Source organism: Anabrus simplex, chromosome 8 (genome assembly GCF_040414725.1).
Source record: "Anabrus simplex isolate iqAnaSimp1 chromosome 8, ASM4041472v1, whole genome shotgun sequence".
Taxonomy (NCBI): Eukaryota; Metazoa; Arthropoda; class Insecta; order Orthoptera; family Tettigoniidae; genus Anabrus; species Anabrus simplex.
In genome coordinates this window covers 41,334,215-41,356,242 of record NC_090272.1, presented here as the reverse complement: position 1 = coordinate 41,356,242, position 22,028 = coordinate 41,334,215, and positions in this window count along the sequence as shown.

Below are 22,028 nucleotides of genomic sequence, written 5' to 3'. Positions count from 1 at the left end.
ATTAAACTCCTTCATTCCATACCCCACTCGGCGTTTCTCCTAGGTTTCAATTTTTAACACTGCCCCCTAATCCTTGAGGGTCGATTTCCAAAAAAAAAAAAAAAAAAAATGTTCCGAGGAAAATCTGTAATAGGAAAAAGTAAATTTAATGGTTGCGGAGTTTTCCTGATTAATGTAACAGTGAACTGATATTTTTTCTGCCACACCCCTTAAACGCCTTTGTGAGGCGGTGAAAATTTATATTTAACAATATAAAATATAGCCTATAGCACTCAGGGATAATGTATCTTTCAATTAGTGAAAGAGTTTTTAGAATCTGTCCAGTACTTTCTGAGATTAGCCTACCCTTCAGATATACACACACTCACATAATTCGCACTCTCTCTTGATTATATTAGTACAGATATTTTTATAGTTTCATGTTTATGCTAAATGAATTTCATATTTTTGCAAAATGTTCGTCATATTGTGCCTATCCTTACTCATGAGGGTGCTCTTACTTCGTTCGCTGTAGTAGTTGGAATAGTCAGCTGTAAGCGGAATGGTATCGTTTACTTCCTGGGGAATGGAGCTAGACCATTTATAAGAAGAAACCAAGTTGGCGGAAACAGTGTCACTGCCGCTAGCCGTAAAGGTGTGTAAAGGTCTAAATTAATATATTTTTACTTCGTAATTTCTTTTATTCTTTATTTCATTACACATTCTGAAAACCTCTTTCCATTCATTAAGAATCTGGTACAGGAATGAGTTGAAGGTAAAAATGATCAGTAGTAGTAGTAATTTTAGCCGGGTTGAGTGACTCAGACGGTTGAAGCGCTGGCCTTATGACCACAACTTCGCAGGTTAGATCCTGGCTCAGTCGGGTGGTATCTGAAGGTGCTCAAATACGTCAGCCGTGTGTAGGTAGATTTACTGGCAAGTAAAATAACTCCTGCGGGACTGAATTCCGACACCACGGCGTTTCCGAAAACCGTAAATGTAGTTAGTGGGACTTAAAAACAATAACATTATTAGTAGTATAAGTCAGGGATTCTGCGGCCTCCACCTCCACCGGGCTCCCAGGGGCCTCCTCCTCCGCCGCCGCCCGGGAGGCCTTCCCAGGGGTCCGCTCCTCCGCAGCCAGGGGCCTCTTCCAGTGCTGCCAACTTAACCTTACTAGCGCGAAATTTGAATTTGTAAACAAAGCCACGTGCTATTTTTGACAGTTATCATCGACAACAACGCATCGCTAACCTCACTGCTGGCACCTTGACGAGCCTAAACCTTAGTGCTGCCAAATTAACCTAACTAGCGTGAGATTTGAATTGGTAAACAAGGCCACGTGATTTTTTCACAGCCACGTGCTTTTTGACAGACAACAACGCATCGCTAACCTCAGTGCTGCAATCTTGACGAGCCTAAACCTCAGTGCTGCCAACTTAACCTTACTAGCGCGAGATCTGAATCAGTAAACAAGGTCACGTGCTTTTTTGACAGCTGTCATCCGCCATATTTAATCAACAGAGCACCGTGCTGCCCTCTTTAGCTACATACCTTTGAAATGTGGTGGCGGATATTTTGAAAAATGCTTTTTGATAGCAGCCATATTTAATCGACAGAGCACCGTGCTGCACTCTTTAGTTGAAATGTGGTGGCAGGCAATTCCACGTGACAACAGCCATCTTTAATCAAGAGAGCACCGTGCTGCCCTCTTTAATTGAAATGTGGTGGCGGCAATTTGAAAAACTCCCCGTGCTCTTGTTTGGAAACAATGCCACGTGCTTTTTTGACAGCTGTCATCCGCCATCTTTAATAAAGGGAGCACGGTGCTGCACGCTTTAGCTACATACCTTTGGAATGTGGTGGCGGCAATTTGAAAAATTCCACTCGCTCTTGTTTGGAAACAAACCCACGTGCTTTTTGACAGCTACCATCCGCCATCTTTAATCAAGAGAGCACCGTGCTGCACTCTTTAGTTGAAATGTGGTGGCGGCAATTTGAAAAGTTCTACTCGCTCTTGTTTGGAAACAAACCCACGTGCTTTTTTGTCATCCGCCATCTTTAATCAAGAGAGCACCGTGCTGCACTCTTTAGCTACTTACCTTTCAAATGTGGTGGCGCCAAATTCGAAGTGCTTTACAAACTAACGTGTTTTCTGGACAGCTGTCATCCGCCATCTTTAATCAAGAGAGCACCGTGCTGCACTCTTTAGCTACATACCTTTGAAATGTGGTGCCGGTAATTTGAAAAATTCCACGTGCTCTTGTTTGGAAACAAAACCACGTGCTTTTTTGACAGCTGCCATCCGCCATATTTAATCAAGAGAGCACCGTGCTGCACTCTTTAGTTGAAATGTGGTGGCGGCAATTTGAAAAATGCCACATTCTCTTGTTTGGAAACAAATCCACGTGCTTTTTTTGACAGCAACCATCTTTAATCAACAGAGCACCGTGCTGCCCTCTTTAGCTACTTACTTTTAACATGTGGTGGCGGATAATTTGACCACCGTACTGCTATCTTTATCGTAGTAGTGGGCAATTTCTACGTCACAGATGTCATCCGCCATCTTGCATCACAAACCTCAGTGCTGCACTCTTTAGTTGAAATATGGTGGCGGATAATTTAAAAATTCTACAGCAGCCATCTCTCGACGCTAATTGCACAAGATGGTGGCTATACATACGGCAAGTTGTTTCGAGTTGAACCTCGTATTTCTTTCATTATTTCTTCCTATTTTTTACTATATTTTTATTTGGCTTTATTCTTTTTTAACGTTTTAAATTATTTTAAAACCTATATATCCACTTTGAATTTGACGAAATTAAATCCTACACTGTTTTCCTAAGACTTCATTCACGTCACCTTTTACTCTTCGGCCGGAGAAACAAATGCCTACAAGACCTGCCTAGCAACGACTTTACATAAGTGCATACTTGATCTGCTTATGAACTTCAACTAGGCCTATATTTGTTTTCGGCGCAAGATAGTGATGTTCTGTTTACTCTCTTGACTGTGATTATTGTGTTTTGAACATTAACTGAATTGCTACGATATGATACAATGTTAATATTTTGCCTGTGTTCAATATATTAGTTGTTTTAAGATCTTCGCTAATTGGCTGATGATGACACTTGAAATGTGTTGAAACCGGTCCCAATAAATAGGTTGTAACTACTTTTTAGTTCAACTTACTACGGAGTATTGAAAGGTAGATCCTTCCCTATAATATTGTACATCTCCTTAAGGGTGCTTAGGCAAGATGGCTGCTATACATAGGTTCTTATGAGACTCCCTTGGGATGCTTGCGCAAGATGGCGGCTATACATTGCTCCTTATGAGACCCTAGGGATGCTTGCGCAAGAATGCGGCTGCTCTTATGAGACGGCTTAAGGGTGCTTGCACAAGATGGCTTGAGACGTTCTAAGGATGCTTGCGCAAGATGGCGGGCACAAGATGGTGGCTATACACGACTCCTTATGAGACGCCTTAAGGGTGCTTGCGCAAGATGGCTGCTGCTCTTATGAAGAAAGCTAGCTTAGAGGCTAACGTGCCGTGCTAGTTCGATTCATTAAATTTGGGGCTTAAATGCAAAATGTTAAATATCTCGAAAACGGTGCGTCGTAGAGCAAAACGGACAAAATTTTTCTGCCTACTACGTAGGTTCGCAGTATGAGAAACATGATAGCATAAGAAAAACATAGTCTAATGATGAGATCAACGGTTCGGTTCCTACTTAGGCCCTTTGGCATTTGCTCTGTTTTAGCTTGTATTAAAGCAAGTTTATGTAACATGATTAGGTCTAGCTATAGTAGAGAGTATAACGTGCTATGCTGGTTCGATTTATTAAATTTGGGGCTTAAATGCAAAATGTTAAATATCTCGAAAACGGTGCATCGTAGAGCAAAACGAACAAAATTTTTCTACCCAATCAGGAACGTGATAGTATAAGAAAAAGTAGTCTAATGATGAGATCAACGGTTCGATTCCTACTTAGGCTCTTTGGCATTGGCAGCTACCTAATTACAAGATGGCGGCTATACATAGCTCCTTATGAGACGGCTTAAGATCACTTGCACAAGATGGCTGCTGCTCTTATGAGACGCCCTAGGGGTGCTTGCGCAAGATAGCAGCGACAAGACGGTGATTATACACAGCTCCTTATGATACGGCCTAGGGGTGCTTACACAAGATGGTGGCTGCTCTGATGAAGAAAGCTAGCTTAGAGGCTACTGCGAAAGATGGCGGCTGCTGTTATGCATACAGTAGAGGGCAATTTGAAATTCTACGTGCTCTAGTTTGTAAAATTCCACGTGCTATTTTTTACAGCTCTCATCTTTAATCAACAGAGCATTGTGCAGGTATCTTTACTGCAGTAAACCTCATACCTTTGAAATGTGGTGGCGGCAATTTGAAAAATTATTTTAACAGCTGTCATCTTTAAACAATGGCGGCTATACATAGGCTGTTAAGGCCTCATTATTCTCCTCCTCCTCCGCCTCCTATGTCAAGGCATAGCTTTATCGAACAAGTTTAAACCTGCATCACGAAGGCAAGAGTGTGCAGCGATAACATCATTGTGCATGTTTAGACTTGCGAAACATAACAAGACTAGAATTAAACACTGTACTCGATGTCGTTAACCTCAACATGTGATCAGAACATTGATTGATGTGTTCAGAACAAAAGTACAATTTCAATGATTTGCTTACTGTAAAAATCTAAAACACACTGTGCACATATCGCGTAGCTAACTCGCTTAGTAAACGATAATGCAAAAGTACAACTTCAATGATTCGCCTAGTGTAAAAAAAAATAAAAAACACACTATGCACATACTGCGTAGCCAACTCGCTCGGTAAACGATATAGCAAAAGTACAACTCAAATGATTTACCTTCCATAATTCGTCTTGTGCGAAAATAAAAAACTACAGAAAAACTATACTGCGTAGCCAACTCGCTCGGTAAACGATAATATGATTAGTTACAATACAAAAACATAGATTCAAACCCTGTTCTGTTATCGCAAACACGGAGAGTAAAATGAAACAGAACGATTGGTGCTATAAGAAATACATTGGTTACATTTAAGTCCCTAGAAGTCGAACAAGTTATAGCATAAACATGTAACATGAAATATTAGTCAATCTGTTGACATGGGTTACAAGCATGTAGCTCATGCGGAACGATACAACATGTGTTTAGAACATTGCTTGATGTGTTCACAACACTAAATAAGTGATCAAGACTAGAATAGAACACTGTACTCGATACAACATGTGTTGAGAACATGTCACGGGATACTTTTATTCTAAGAAGATCAGATTACAAAAGAAGTGATTAAGACTAGAATCGATGACGTTAACTTCAACATGTGATTAGAACATTGATTGATGTGTTCAGAACACTAAATAAGTGATCAAGACTGGAATAGAACACTGTACTCGATACAACATGTGTTTAGAACATATCAGGGGATGCTTTTGTTCTAAGAAGATTAGATTACAAAAGAGGTAATTAAGACTAGAATCGAACACTGTACTCGATGTCGTTAACTTCAACGTGTGATTAGAACATTGATTGATGTGTTCAGAACAAAAGGACTTTTCCTCCACATCCTCCTCCTGACTGCGTCTTCCTCCTCCTCCTAGGGCTAATGGGCTAAAGGGCTCCTCCACCACCTTACCACACCCTCCTCTTTCCGGAAGGAGTTAGCTGAAGTTGGTACATTTTTAACACCCTCATCGATTGTTATCAGCAAGAACGCATCTACTTTGTTAAGTGTAGCAAATTAATCTTTATTGGTAAATAGTTTTGTGTTCACAACCGAAGGCATTTATACTACACATAACAGGGAATGGAACCCGAGGGTCACGTCTTATCAGAATTACCTAATAAAATCCCCAAGGTGCGATGAGTTGCGTTTTTCTAACAGAAATCAGTATCTGCTTGATTGTTTTTAGTGTTTGGAACACTGAACTTTTCAAGAAGGCAGCAGCGAGGTTAGCGATGTTCTGTTGTTGGATTTTAAATTCCGCGCTACGACATGCATAAGGTGGCAGCCTTGAGGTTTAGCGCTGTAAAGATGACAGCAGGGAGGTTAGCGATGTTCTGTTGTTGAATTTTAAATTCCGCGCTACAACATGCATAAGGTGGTAGCGTTGAGGTTTACCGCCGTAAAGATGGCAACAGTGAGGTTAGCGATGCTCTATTGTCCATCAAAGTGAGGTTAGGGTCCGTTAAGAAGACAGCTGTCAAAAAAGTACGTGGCTTTGTTTACCAACAAGAGCACGTGATCGTGACGTCACGGTCACGTGGTATGCTACATCAGCATGCGAAGTTCGAAAATCCACGCCTACGTGGTTAGAACTTTGCTATGTTCACAAGATTTTTACACATAGCTATTCTTTATGCTTTAAGTTCGAGTACAGTACATTCGTTATGTTAAGATAGCAGCAGATGCAAGCGATCGCACGCTGTAGTAGAAGATGCATACATTATCGGAAGGTGGTGTGTAAACGCTTTTAAACCTTGCTATTCTTACTACTGCTATGTTTGCAAGATTTTTAATCATAACTATTCTTTATGCTTTGAGTTCGTGCACATAGGTCATGCTAAAATAGCAGCACAATCACATGTGAACGTTGTACATTCTAGCGGAATAAGTTTAGTACGATAGTCGATGCATGCATCATTGATAGGTGATGTGTACACGCTTTTAAACTTTGCTATTCTTACTGCTGCTCTGTTTACAAGATTTTTAAACATAGCTATTCTTTGTGCTTTAAGTTCGCTTACATAAGATAGCAGTACACACATGCGATCGTTGTACATTCTAGTATCATAGTCGATGCATTTATTATCGATAGGTAATGCGTACACGCTTTTAAACATGGCTATTCTTACTGCTGCTGCTATGTTCACAAGATTTTTTATACATCGCTTAACGTCCCCATCCGACGGAAGAATCACCATCAAGAATTCATATGCCCTCACTCATATGAGCACTGCGGAGAGGTTTGGAATTTAATTCAGGGTTTTGGCACGCAATCAAGTGATTGGAAATTGTATACCACAATCGCCCCTACCCTGCCAGCCAACATTTTGATGGTGAAATTTGTTTCAACCAACGGGACTCGAACCGGATAACCACCATTTAGACTTCAACGCCTTAACGATCAGGTCTACCGGGCGGACTAATTGCATTATTATTTGTAGTATTTTCAAAACACATGATATTACAAACCGTGGACAAGAAACCTGAGTGTTTACAATTTAGTCCATGATAACCGAACGTATTACAGATATTGTAAAGAAAGAAAACACGATTTATAAATTAGGAGTAGTGGAAGTGACGACTTAAAATTGTCATCGAATCTTTTAAAATGTCCGCTATAATATTTTCCAGAGTCGTGTGCTGGATTCCAAGCTTTTTCAATATTCCCCATGTACAAAGCTTAAGTACATTACCTCTGCTTCCAAACACCAGACCCATCACGGATCAGTTTTCTGTGCGAATGTTGTCTCTCACTCAGATATGCGATGCATGGTTCACAAATGCTAGGTTCCTTTTTCCTGGTCAACTTCCTTGGCCATGTCTCTTTAGAACCAAATGGTTGCATCAAGAATAACAGCTGTTCGAGTCTGCTGGTGGATGACAACAATATCTGCTCTTCTGTTGGACCCCGTGGAACAGATACTGTGTAATTCTTCATAAACCCTCCACTTCGTGTCTCTCTCTAAGGTTGCTCTTACTCTGTGATGACGGGTGTTCTTAAGCAATTCTCCTTTACGGCAGTACCCTTACACATGACGAAGAGTTTCCTTCTCGCCATAGTCTGGATGACGGCAGCGGATTATGCCACGACATCTACCTGGAATTGCTCGAACCGCTGAGACGTTGGTGTCTATTTGGAGTATGATAGTCCTTTCTGGTTACTTATGCAGAAAGCTGCTTTAGGGTGATTGGCATAAACTGCAACGCCTTTCCCTGTTAAAGAGTGCAGTGTCCAATTGTGAAACTTTGTTCCCGTAATAGTTCACGAATTGGCCGACCAATGGATTACTAGTACCTAACTTCTTCAATACCGGTACTGATTTCCTTTCTGCCAGTAAGTGTCTGATAGCGTCAAAGTGATCGTCTCTAAGACGAAGAAAACGGCTTCAGATATTGAAGTTTTGTATAGGAGCGTCCCATTTGGCTCCCATAAGACCTAAGTCTCGGAAATGTAGTCGGCTATGCTTTGGAGCATAGATCATTCCATCTGTACGGTTATGAGGAAAACCAATAATTTCTTTTAACAGCTTATCAACATCTTCCAGACAGCTTTTTTCATTATAGTTAGTGGAGAGCATTGATTAATTAATTATTTAGTTGTGGAACCTTCTTCTCCTTCCGCTGGCAATATTCTTTTGATCGCTGCGCACACGATTCTGGTTCCGCAGAGGTGTTTCGGTCTTAATTCGCTGGGATTTGAATCGTCTAGTCAATGGTGGAGTACTCGGACGTTTTCCGTTGCTTTCTTGTGGTTTAAAGATGAACATAATGAAAATTTGTGGAATGAAAATGAAAATCCATAGCCTGTTTCCAGTTTCAATTGGGTCAGGAATGGAAAGAATGAAGCCCCATCTAGCGGCGAGGATAGGAATTGTGACGGCTGCCGAAGCCTCTCGCACTCCTCTGGGGTAGGGTTGCCATAAGGTTCAGGATGAAGTTCAGGACACCAACATCGACGAGTTCCAACCATACGCGCCGGCTCCAGGGAAGCATTTGCCCCCATACATACAGTGGTACAGGTACGCAATCGCGTTTTTAACAAATACTTTAATACACCAATACCGGACAGCTTTATCTCCGACAGCATTGAGTGGAGTGCGAACAGCAATGGTGGTGACATCTAGCGTGTTGGTGTGAACTGCATACTTGTCTCTGCTACAGTTGAGAGGAATGCACTACACTTATTGGAAATATGTTTGTTAAAATAATTGAATAATCGTTAAGAATGAAATTTTAAAATATGAAATGCCTCCTTCATAAACCTCCAAACCAGCATTATGTTAGCCGTGCCTTTCGCTATGTCTTAAAAATTATAAAGCAGAATTCGTTTGAGGATCCACCCAGCCCCTGGGAAGAATATTCAACAACTACTCTCTCCTCATCTTTCTAGCCTTTTCTCAATTACCTAGCGCAGCACTTCGTATGGACTTTGCCCAGCTTTCGACCGTATGCCTTACCCAACAGCAATCATATGTGGAGGGATATATACCGTTGTCACTATTGCTTGTTTCTGTGGTTGTTTTTTTTTTTTTTTTTCGTATGATATGTTGTATAGACTTGAAGATGCGTATGAATACGAACACAAACCCGTATCCCCCCGATCTACAGGAATTAACAGACGCGATTAAAATCTCCGACTCAGCCGGGAATCCTACCAGGGCCTTCTGAACCGAAGGCCAGTACGCTGCCATTCCGTGGTGGTGATTATTGTTTTAAGAGGAAGTACAACTGGCCAGCCATCCTCTATTAACAGTAATAGAAGGGAAATGGAAGACGTCCAAAACTCCGAAGAATGAAGGTATCATAAAAAAGGGGGTGGGTGGGCACGAAGCGCTAATCATTCAGCCAAAGCGCCAGAGGGGGCAGATAACTTAACAACACCCATGATTTATTAAGATTTTGGGAAAGAGAAGCTGTAATTAAGGAACAGGAGTTTTGGTCCATTATTTTGACTTCTTCTTCTTCTTCTTCTTCTTCTTCGGTACGGCCGATCTTCCCGAAGTCTACAGGAGAACTCACCTCACGCTGCTATCTCGCTTTTGCTGTATTTTGAATTTTCTGTTTTACCTCTGAAGACAGAAATCTATATATAAAAGAACATGTCCTGACTGACTGACTGACTGACTGACTGACTGACTGACTGACTGACTGACTGACTGACTGACTGATTCATCATCGCCGAGCCAAAACTACTTGACATAAAGAAATGAAATTTTGAGGATACATTTATATTACAATGTAGGAGCCCGTTAAGGAAGGATTTTTGGACATTCCATCGCCAAGGGGGTGAAAAGGGGGGAGGGAGGTGAATTTTAAAATGAGTGTATCTATATCTCAAAACTTTAAAAGTTTACAGATATAAAAATCAGGGGCGGTGCGTGGTATTGTTGCAGTGTTGCACAACTCCCAATAATTTTTCTCTTCATTTGTCGTCTTTTCTTCTGATGCTTTAGTTTAATAAACCTAACATATATTCGAAAACATGTTAAAATGAACCATCTTTGGTCGTTCGCTGATCTAATGCTTCGTAACGGACCAATAAACGCTGCTTGCTTCGAATCAAACTCAGAGGGTTTGCTTTCTTACGGCAACTCCCTAGCAGACAGCGCGGCGCAATGTACCTCACCAGGGACGATCCTAAGGCTGCGTAGTGTCTGGTAGCATGCTCGCCAGTATCGGTCTCAGGGAGTTGCACGAGACTAGCAAGTCCCCTGCCGAGAAACCGTTCCAAATGTCCCCGTTAGATTGCGCCACTCTGCGGAGATTACTTCATTCCTATTTTCTCTTCTCTCGCAAAGGTAATTCATTTCCATTTTTTTAAATTTACAGTTTGCATTTACGTTGCACCGACGTTACGGCGACGATGGGATAGGAAAGGGCTAGGAGTTGGAAGGAAGCGGCCGTGGCTTTAATTAAGGCACAGTCACAGCATTTTCCTGGTATGAAAATGGGAAACCGCGGAAAACCTTCTTCAGGGCTTCGTCAGTGGTGTTCAAACCCACTATCCCCCGAATGCAAGCCCACAGCTACGCGACCCTAACCGCGCCACGAACTTGCTGGGTAATTTATTTTCCACGCCACACCAGACCACCCACAATATTACAATATTACCAACATCTTGCTTCAACGAAAAACAGGAGGACGAATTTTCAATTAATGTGAGGCAAAAGTAACTGTGCCAGGTTGAGTGACTCACACGGTTGAGGCGCTGGCCTTCTGACCGCAACGTGGCAGGTTCGATCCTGGCTCAGTCCGGTGGTATTTGAAGCTGCTCAAATACGTCAGCTTTGGTTCAGTGGATTTACCGGCATGTAAAAGAACTCTAGCTGGACTAAATTCCGGCACCTCAGCGTCTCCGAAAACCGTAAAAAGTCATTAGCAAAAAAAGCCAATAACATTATTAATACGAGTGGCTGTAGTTATAGTAATAATTAACCTCGTATTTCCTGGGTTGTAATTGCCAGATATATTTCAGTTTTAGTAAGAATGTACTTAATGATAATAGAGTTTCTTGTTATTTCTGGAAGCTACGAAAATGTGACACTGAAAATTTTGGTGCAACTCCCAGCTTCAGATACCACCTGCCGCTACTGATAAAAATTGGTATTTAGAATCTCCTTTAAAAATAAAGAAACTCGAATTTTTTTGTTTTCGGAAAATCCCACTAGGAGGGATGAAAAAGGGGTTGAATACCTTGAATGAGGATACTTATATCTCAGAAACTGAAGATGTTACAGACATGAAAATTGGCATTTGGAATCTCCTTTAGAAATAAAGGAGCGCGTATTTTTTTGTTTTCGGAAAATCCAATTAATGGGGGTTAAACAGGAGTAAAAAACAGGATGAATTTTTAGAAAGACTATATCTACAGTATATCTCAGAAACGTAAAATGTTACAGACGTAAAAATTTGTATTTGGAATCTCGTGTAAAAGTAAAGAAACAATGGTGATTTGTTCCGAAACTCCACTTAAGGGGAACAAAAAACGGGTGAATTTTTAAAATGAGCATGTCTACAGTATAGCTCAAAAACTTAACATGTTACAGAAGTGAAAAATGGTATTTTTTTATTTCTATTAAAAATAAATATTTATTTTTTGTTTTCGGAAAAACTACTTGGGTGGGGGTGGGCGTGGGGGTAAAATGACTGAAAGTGGGGTTCATTTTTTTTATTAGGATACTGATATCTCAAAAACTGAAGATGTTACAGGCGTGAAATTTGGTATTTGGAATCTCCTTTAAAAATAAAGAAATACCTATTTTTTGTTTTCGGGAATCCACTTAAGGGGGGAGGAGAATTGAAATTTAGTTCAATTATTTGCATGAAGATACTATCATCTCAAAAACGAAAGATGTTTCAGACGTGAAAATTGGTTTTTGGAATCTGCTTTAAAAGTAAAGAAACACGTATTCCTTTGATTTCGAAAAATCAAATGAATGGGAGGAGGGGGGAGTGTGTGGAAGAACTGAAAAATCAATTGAATTAATTGTGTGAGGATACTTACATCTAATAAAAACCAAAGTTGTTACAGACGTGAAAATTGGTATTTGGATCTCCTTTAAAAACAAAGAAAAACGCATTCTGGGAGGAAAATTATCTTGGGGGGGGGGGGGTCTGAAAAGGAGTGGAATTCCTTTTACGACGACACATATCTCAGAAACTGAAGATGTTACAGTCGTGATAATTGGTATTTAGAAGATCCTTTACTAATAAAAAAAAAGTATTTTTCCGGAAAATTCACTTAACAGGAGGGTGGGGGGTGAAAGGAAGTGAAAATAAGTGAATTCTTTTTATGTGGATACTTATATCTCAAAACTGAAGGTAACAGACGTGAACATTAGTATTTGGAATCTCAAATTTGAAATAAACGATAGGAATGAAATTGACCGTGAAATTGTTCACCTCTATAATAAGGTCAATAATGCACGGAAGTATATCATTCGTATCGCTAGAAATCCTGCGCACTTGGTATCTCAATTTAACGGCTGTGGGATGAAAAAGGAGTTGAGACCAATTGATTTTGCTGTTCATAATGTACTTGATTCTGACTATAAATCGATCATTTTTTATCTTTCCTTGGGTTCGTTTTCAAGAGGCATCTTTTCCTTTGGAGAACTTAAAGTTAGTTTACAGTAGACTCTCCTGGCACATAATTGAAAATTTAAACAAGTTTGAAATAAACGATAGGAATGAAATTGACCGTGAAATTGTTCACCTCTATAACAAGGTCAAAAATGCACGGAAGTATATCATTCGTATCGCTAGAAATCCTGCGCACTTGCCTACGCGCGACAATGGTGCTGGTCACATTGTCAGCAATGACAATGACAGCAGATGTAATTTACCGCCAAGTAGCGGTCTTGCATCTTGCTGCGGGATCCAGAACAATAATAACCTAAATTCAACGAGTATCTATTATTATTACTATTGTTCTGGACCCCGTAGCAAGATGCAAGACCGCTACTTGGCGGTAAATTACATATTATTAAGAAACTTGCACACCTAGTAATAATAATAATAATAATAATAATAATAATAATAATAATAATAATAATAATAATAATCTGGACCGTCGTCAAAATGTGTGGACCGCGCTGGAAACGGGTCCTGGGCAGGTAATGACTACGAATGCAGTCCAGCCGCGGGTTCAGTACCGCCATAGCACCCAAAACGACACCACGCCGGATCAAGGATTTGATCCATATTAAAAATGCTTATAGGATAAGATGGCAAAGATTTAGGGATCCAACTGACCGGGCGGAGTACCTGGACCTAGCCCGGGAAGTACGAAATCGATTACTGAAAAGGAAGATTGAAAAATGGGAGAAATGGGAGAAAACGAGTCGGGTCGGGAATTTTGACGGATTCTCTCAGAAAACGATCCAGTAGTAAATTTCGACGGATTATATATAACAGCTTAAGCATTCAATTATAAATTTCAGCATGATACCGTAGCGAAACACGGGTATCTTGCTAGTGCATAATATATACAACACATTTTGCGGTTAGGTGAATGAACTACGATGTTCCTGACAAGGAAGAAGTGTTCAGAATTTCCTAAAGTCTCTTTCACAAACGTATGCATGAAGAATTACCATAGGCTACACACGTATTAAATTAGTTGGACTGGTGCTCAAGCCTATGCCATTAATACACTGAAATAATTTTCGTACGCCGGGCTGAGTGGCTCAGACGGTTGATGCGCTGACCTTCTGATCCAAATTTGGCAGGTTCGATCCTGGCTCAGTCCGGTGGTATTCGAAAGTGCTCATATACGTCAGCCTCGTGTAGGTAGAATTACCGGCACGTAAAAGAATACCTGCGCGGCTATATTCCGGCACCTCGGCGTCTCCGAAAACCGTAAAAGTACTTAGTGGGACGTAAATAAAATTATGTTTTATTATTATTATTTTATTACGGTAAAAAAGCTGACAGGATTCGAAACTCATGACGTTTAATTATCAATTTCAAGACTACCGTAAAAACCATTACGCTACAGACCCACAAGTTTTCGATTGTGAAATTTATGGTGCTGTTTAACAATGTGGACCCTCAAGTTTGAGTATGCTAGAGTTCCATATTTTTTAATATGATTGGTTTTACGTCCCACTAACATTTCAGTAGAATATTTGATTGATTTTCTTAATATAAGGGGCATAGAATGTAACCTCAACACAGATGCGAGGTCATTACTTTTTTTAATACTTGCGATCCTTATCAGTTCCCATGTCATTATCTTGCTGGGCAATTTGTTCAGCGCATAACACTTTTCTTGAATTATAACTGCAATGTAAGATTATTTAGTGACAAACACTGATACATTATAAACAACACGCCAGTGCGCCAAGAATCATACAGATGGCAATATGAACATGCTATTGAAGAGAAGGCCACACCAAGTCATGTAGGTGTCATACTAAAGTATTTGTTTTACTCCCGTAAGAATGTTTGATATTTTCATCCTTGCCCTCGTGCTCAAGACCAAAAGTCAGCGCCTATGGTTTCAACGAGTGTATTTGGATAATTCAATATGAACTGTCCCGTCGGTGATCAAAAGACACACTTGTTATATGATGTTAATGTTAAAAATCAAAACAAAAAGAGAGAAATAATAAGAAATCATACTTTATGTAAAACACCTACTTTACAGACCACTCCAAAATTATATAATCAATGTTATTTACACAGATTTTTAAGTAGAATTGCTCATTTCTCAATAACACGAATATATGAAATAAAACAGCATTTATTTACTTCTGCTTAAAGATATTTGTGACACAGAAGTGCCCTGTTGCTGATACCAATCATACTTTTCCGAACTTGACATACTTTTTAGCAACTCTTCGTTTTTGAATATAATCATGAAATTCCTGCCAAGGTATTTCTTTAAAATTGTAGTACAGCTATAATATTGATTTAACAGCTATTCCGCGTAAAGAGGGAATTCTACGGAAAAATATTTGTTTTTAAATATGTTCTATCTTCATGCAGTGAGTAGATAAAACTTCTAATTTAAGCATTCTGCTTAGATATTTAAAAAATAATAAATTTGATATGTTTTATTGCTAACGGAAGTAGCTGTTTTTATTTGGTAGTATATGGCCAGTTTTATTCACTGAAGTTGGCAGAACTTATTTACATGCAGTTCAACTGTTAACTCTATTATCAGGAAGTTTACTGCTGATTTTATGTTTTGTGACTCTACACACTGAATTTCAGAGACCAAGGTGAGCAAATGTATTAATTAAATGTAAACCAGTTGTCAGATGTACACGGTGTAACACCCGTGACAAAAAAGAAGAAACTTTTTGAAAATGCATAATTAAACTAAATTCGTTTTTGTCAAAGGTAGAAAATGTTGACATTCTATTAAAATACTTGCACCCTACCGTCTTAAAGATAATATCTGAGTTTAAATAAGAATAAAATAGGCGTCATGGATGTTACAAGTCACGGATGTTACATTTCTATCACCACTGATACTTTTAGGTTAAGGCTGTCTAACTTTATGAACTATAGTCCATGTTACATAACCTATAACTGGGGTAATTCAGACAGATTCACATTACATTACTGATGCGTAGAATTTGATTTTATTAAGTTACAGATTTAAATGCAATGAATTTTCTTTATTCCATCTATAATTTATTTTTTATGATGAAATGTCCTTAAAATTAATGGCAGGTAAACAGAAACATAAAATAACCTATAATTTAGTCTAAACTCATGTATTTTCTTGTTGTAGATAATGCCACCCGTAAAGTCTGCTCCTAGAATGGAAAAAATGAGAGCTAAAATTAAATCTGAAAATCCAGAGAGATGGGCTGCATATTTGGAGAAGGATAGGGAAAGGAATAGGTTAAAAAGGCAACAAAAAAGACAAATGTGAAAAAAGACAAAAACCTTTTGCATTTGAGGAGAGAAAAGACTAGACTAAGAGTGCAGGAGTGGAGGAGGAAAAAGTCAGAAGCAATAAAGAACAATGCATCTCTAAACCCTTCAGCTTTGGGCTCATATTCTTCAACAAGCACACTTCGAAAAGCTGCCCACAAAGCACGTAAGGCTTTGCCATTCAGCCCTTAAAAAAAACAGGCTATTGTCAGGCGACTTTTAAAAGAAGCTTTCCCAAAGTTCGACATCCAAGTTACGAAAGTTACAGTATCTCGCAGGGGACGATCGTACTCAAAAGAAAATTTGGAAACAATGAAATCATTTTTTTAAATGATGACATCAGCTGGCAAACATCCGGCAAAAGAGACTGCATTGCAGTAAAAGATGAAGTCACGGGGAAGAAGAAGAAAAGACAGAAACGCTACCTTGTAATGAATGTTGCAGAAGCTTACCAACGATTCTTGCAGATACATCCTGAAGTAAGGATATCTCTTTCAAAATTCTTTGAAACGCGTCCCAAACATGTGAGGCCAGTAAAAGAAACTCCACACAATGTATGTGTCTGTATTAAGCATGAAAATTTCAGATGTTTAGCTCATGCTATTTCTCGTTTCTGTCTTGATTATCAAGGAAATATGTTAACATCAAAGGCACTGCTACAGAAAATGTGCTGCAATATTTGAGAAGAGCGTTGCATAACAAATACATTTACAGTTTGTTATTATGATGTAAAATGTCTGATGGACACTGACTGTGACTTTTCAAAGGAAGTTAAATGGAAACAGTGGATCAAGACCAATGGGTAGCTGGTTGTTGAAGAGAGAACGACAAATCTAGAGGAGCTGGTTACAGAAATAAATACCTCTCTTCCCAAATTCAAGACGCACATGTACGTGAAGAATGAGCAAGCAAGCTATTTTGAGGACAGGAAGAATAATTTGAAAAGGTGTGAAGCAGTGATGCAGGTGGACTGTGCCGAGAATTACAGTGCTATTTCACAAGACGAAGTGCAGTCAACTCACTGGCAACACTCTCAAGTTTCAATTTTTAGCTGTTGCTTGTGGTCTGATGACAGAACAATTTCTTATGTGGTTGTAAGTGATGATCTGAGTCATTCTATACAGTCAGCTTGGACTTTCATTAAGACAATAGTGTCTCATTTTCAGGGCAGGTACTCGGATGCTCCTTTATGCAATCTGATTATATTTTCAGATAACTGTTTTTCCCGATTTAAGAGCAAGTATACAGCTTTCAATATGTGCCACTTGCCTGATGATCTCAACGTGGAAACTGTAGAGTGGAACTATTTTGCAGCTGGCCATGGCAAAGGAGCAGTAGATGCCATTGGCGGACAAGTTAAACGAATGGTCTGGACAGCAGTAAAATCATGACGTTGCACTGTTCTAAATGCTGAAGAATTCTTCAAAGTCGCTGAAGTTCAATGTACGTCAACTGAGGTTCTTTTTGTTACCAAGAAGGAGATAGAAGAAACTTCAATATTCTTGAACAAACGTTGGGAGTACGTCCGAACGACACCAGGAATACGGGAAATACGTCATATCAAGAAAATCGACGATGTACGTGTAGCTGTTAGTTTGACATCAAAATCTGTCAAACAAGTACAAGTTGCCTTTCCAGAAATAGTGCCACAAATTATGAACAGTAAATTGCGGTGGCGTGATGTGTATTCATCTGATTCTGGCAGTGGATCTGAATCATTTTCTGATTATTATGAAGATGATGATGGTGCATCTGTTGGAAACAAGATAAATTAACTTGGACATAATTTGAAATGGAGTGGTGTATATATGACTTTTAGTGCCGAGAGTGTCTGAATTTATGATTTCGGAAGCAAAGTCTGCTTGTAGGAGTAATATTTTTTAAGAAAAGTATTTAAAGTCTTATTCATGTTATAATTACAAATTGGATAATGACCACACATTACCCTTTTCTTCAGTCCATGGTTTCTTTCATCCAATAAATAAAATGATTTGCTCTGATTTATTTTTAGAGGCCTAATAATGCAATACTGCATAACTGTGATAATTATACAATGTAATCTTATTAATATATCATGTATCATGTCAGATGTAACATCCGTGACAAATTCTATGAAACAACCGTGACATGAACAAAGCAGTTATAAAATCAATCCTTTTTCAATTTTTAAAATTAATATATCAGAATTAGTACCTGTAAAGCTTGCTGATCAACACAATGTGTGTAAAATGAATGTTATCAAAGGCAGTAACCTGAATCTGTAATTTTAGTTCACAGCGTATAAGGTGAGTTCACAAATTCTGTAACATCCGTGACCGAACTTTTTTTTCAGTTTCCGGTATAGTAATACATTTTACTCAACATAGTTTATTCTGTAGGAAGTTCGTTAGCATTTACTGTGTTTCATGTTTAAAAAATTCGCAAAATGCATTTACATTTTAATGTTAAGAGCTTTAAATTAGTAAAAATGTAACATCCGTGACAACTGGAATGGCTGTTAACAGATTCCACTTTCAGTCTATTTCTGCCATCTGTCCATTGTAAATTCATTAAAGAAAAATCTTCTTTCCACGCATGCATTATGGCCAGGTACAAGAAATAGAACTGAGCCAGTTTAAGCAATTCAGAATATTGCATCCATTTATTACTAGCTAACATGGATACTAAATAATTGCCATCATTTTTCAACATGCTGCTCCCGGGCCGAAGTAGATAGCGCTAGCGTAGGTCAAGGCTATTACCATGACAACGTCAGGTAATGACGCCAGACTCCGATTCAGTATGAGAAACCAAAAAAGTCCATTCCCTTTTAAAAATATTTGAGCAAAATTTTAAATAATTTGCTCTGATTTTTAAAATTCAGGACATTAAGGGATTTTTAAAAATTCAGTCGAGTCTTCGGGACACATGCTCAAATTCAGGACAATCCTGCTTTTTCAGGACATATGGCAACCCTACTCTGGGACAATAATTAATGACTGACAGATAAAATGAAATGATACTATCATTTTACGGTTTGTCCGTAAAATAAACGGAAAGACGGTGTGTTTTACGGATGAACCATAGGCTAATATTTTACGATTTTACGTACCAAGATCTTATTTTCAAAATTCGCGGCAGAACATGCTTCCGCAAGCAGTCGATACATGCTGCGTGACCAGCGAATATTCGATACATCGCTCTGATTTATATTCATCCGATCGGTACAGTCTTCGACTGGGAACACGAGATGCGTCCTGTATCCCAGTCGATCGATGTCGATTTGTTTGTGTTGAAAGAGACTGACTCTTATGTAGTTGTGGAGTAACGTGAATTGTGTTTGTTGCTTATTGTGTCTTATGATCATATTATACCGGTAATTATGAGTAAATCTACGAAAAACATTATAATCAGGTGTTTAGAGAAACCTATTCTTTGAGTTCCCATCTATACTGAAATCGAGAAAAGGTGACAAATTTGCCTTTTGTACCATGTGCTCTTGTGATATTAACATAGCACATGGTGGCATAAACGACGAGACTAATCATGTAAATGGTGATAAGCATCTTGGTCATTTGAAATCTACCAGGCGAGTTGACACAAAGGATGGGGGCAGGTCATGTACCCCCACAGAGTGCCGATGTGTTTTTTTTATTTACTTTACTGTTTTATATCGTATTTTCTTTATTCAATGTTGCCGTTCTGCCAAGGTCTCCGAATAGGAGCTAAACATTTCTCTTTTATTAGTTTTATATGTCTTGGGTTAGATGTAAATTAGTATCACATTTAGTAGGAGGCGCTAGGAGGAATAGTACATTTGGCTTTATGGGTATTGTGAACATGTATTTGGGCGAAAGCCTGCTATGTTCAATGTGCAATAAATAAATAAAAGTCCCATTTCTGTATCGAGCTGTACGTGCGGTTAGGGGCGCGCAGCTGTGAGCTCGCATCCGGTAGATAGTGGGTTCGAAACCCCACTGTCGACAGCCCTGAAGATGGTTTTCCGTGGTTTCCCAGTTTCACATCAGGCAAATGCTGGGATTGTACCTTAAATAAGGCCACAGCCGCTTCCTTCCCATTCCTAGGCCTTTCCTGTCCCATCGTCGCCATAAGACCAATCTGTGTCGGTGCGACGTAAAAGCAAATTTAAAAAAAGTTTGAAATTTAAGGAAGGAAATCAGAAAATAAAGACTTTTTTGTGCCAAAACTGGAGATAATGTTTACGATGTAATAAAGGCCGAGTGTTTGTTGTTTGTTTATTTCCTTTTTAGTGGAACACAACATTCCATTGAGTGCAGCTGATCATGCAGGAGCTTTGTTCAGAAAGATGTTCGAAATCGCAAAACGGTGTGGTTGTGATCGCACAAAAGCAACGCGCGCCCTAAACCAAATGGCGTATATTGCAAGGTAGAGGCGGAAAACTATCGATAGTGCTATCGATAGTTATCGATAGCGACCACTATCGTCTGATATCGATAGTCAGTTGCCTACTATCGATAGTCAACGATAGTTTTCTTTTTTCGTTATTGGCTTATTTTTCGCACTAACAGAAATCGTACAGATGTTTCACTGTTTGGTAGTAACTTTAATATCTCGGTTTAAAATTTTGAACTTCATGTATAGATGCCCAAAAGGAAGATACCTGACGTTTGGAAGTGGTTTAGGCGTAGTGAGGATGAAAAGTTAGCTAAGTGCAATGAATGTGGAATACTGTAATAGAACCCCTACACCAGAATATCCGCAAATGGAATTATATTAGATTGTTCAGTATTTACAGGATTACATTTTTTCCCCACGAATGTATGTGCTACATCTACCATCACCATTGTTTCCGACAAGATATCTTCCTCACATTCATTAGAAATACCAGATCATCATGCGAAAAATCATTATTACTACTATCAGAATTACCAATATCATTTAGAGATTCATCTTTGATATAGGCGAGTCTCTTATTTTGTCGTCAGACAAACATTTCTTCCTTTTCGCGCTCGCCATTTCTGTTTACCTTCTCAGCTGGTGAGTCAGAGATTGTATAACTTATAGGCGAGAGAAGATAAGGCAAATTTAAGGCCAAAGGCTTCACGAAAGCAACTGAAAACTCTCCTGCCATCCGTACAGAATGCTGTAAAACATTTTTCCAAAGATATTACTATACCCGAGAAAATGTCGGGTGATCGCAAATGAACACTGCAGCTGAACGAGAATTTCTCGGGCGGTCAAGTTATGGGCAAGCGCGTGCAGCTCGAGAATGTCTCGGACGTGCCACTAAATAGATTTATGAGTGATTCCGATTTGAATTTCAGAAATTACATAGCATGAAATAGTTGTAATTTCTACTTTTTTGTGGATTGTGTTCAGCGAAGGTCCTATTTTCATGCATAATGATATGATTCGTTCCACTTTTTGAAAACTATCGATTACTACCGATAGTAGAGCTCATAATATCGGAAAATATCGATGGCGATTACTATCGATAGTTTGCCGCCTCTATTGCAAGGACATTGTTACTTGTTTACTAAATAATCAATTTTCTTTGTCGACAGATGGAAGCAATGATACCTCTTGTATCCCAAAAAGTTTACTTTTTGTGATGCGGGTCGACAATGTATTATAAGTCTGTTTTATCAGTACCAGCATTGGAAGCGGATTCGTCAGGGCGCAACATAGGATAGCTGCTATTGTCGCAGTTAGAATTAAATAAAGTGTCTATTAAGAACTGTCTGGCATTCTGTTCTGACAATGCTTCTGTTGTGACTGGACAGACAAATGGAGTTCTAGAATTTTTGAAAAAAGATCATCAGGATATTTTTGGTATTGTTTGCAGCTGTCATCTAATTAACTTAGCTGCAGCTGAAAAAAGCTGCGGCAACTTCACCAGTTAGAGTATTAATGAGGTTCTTG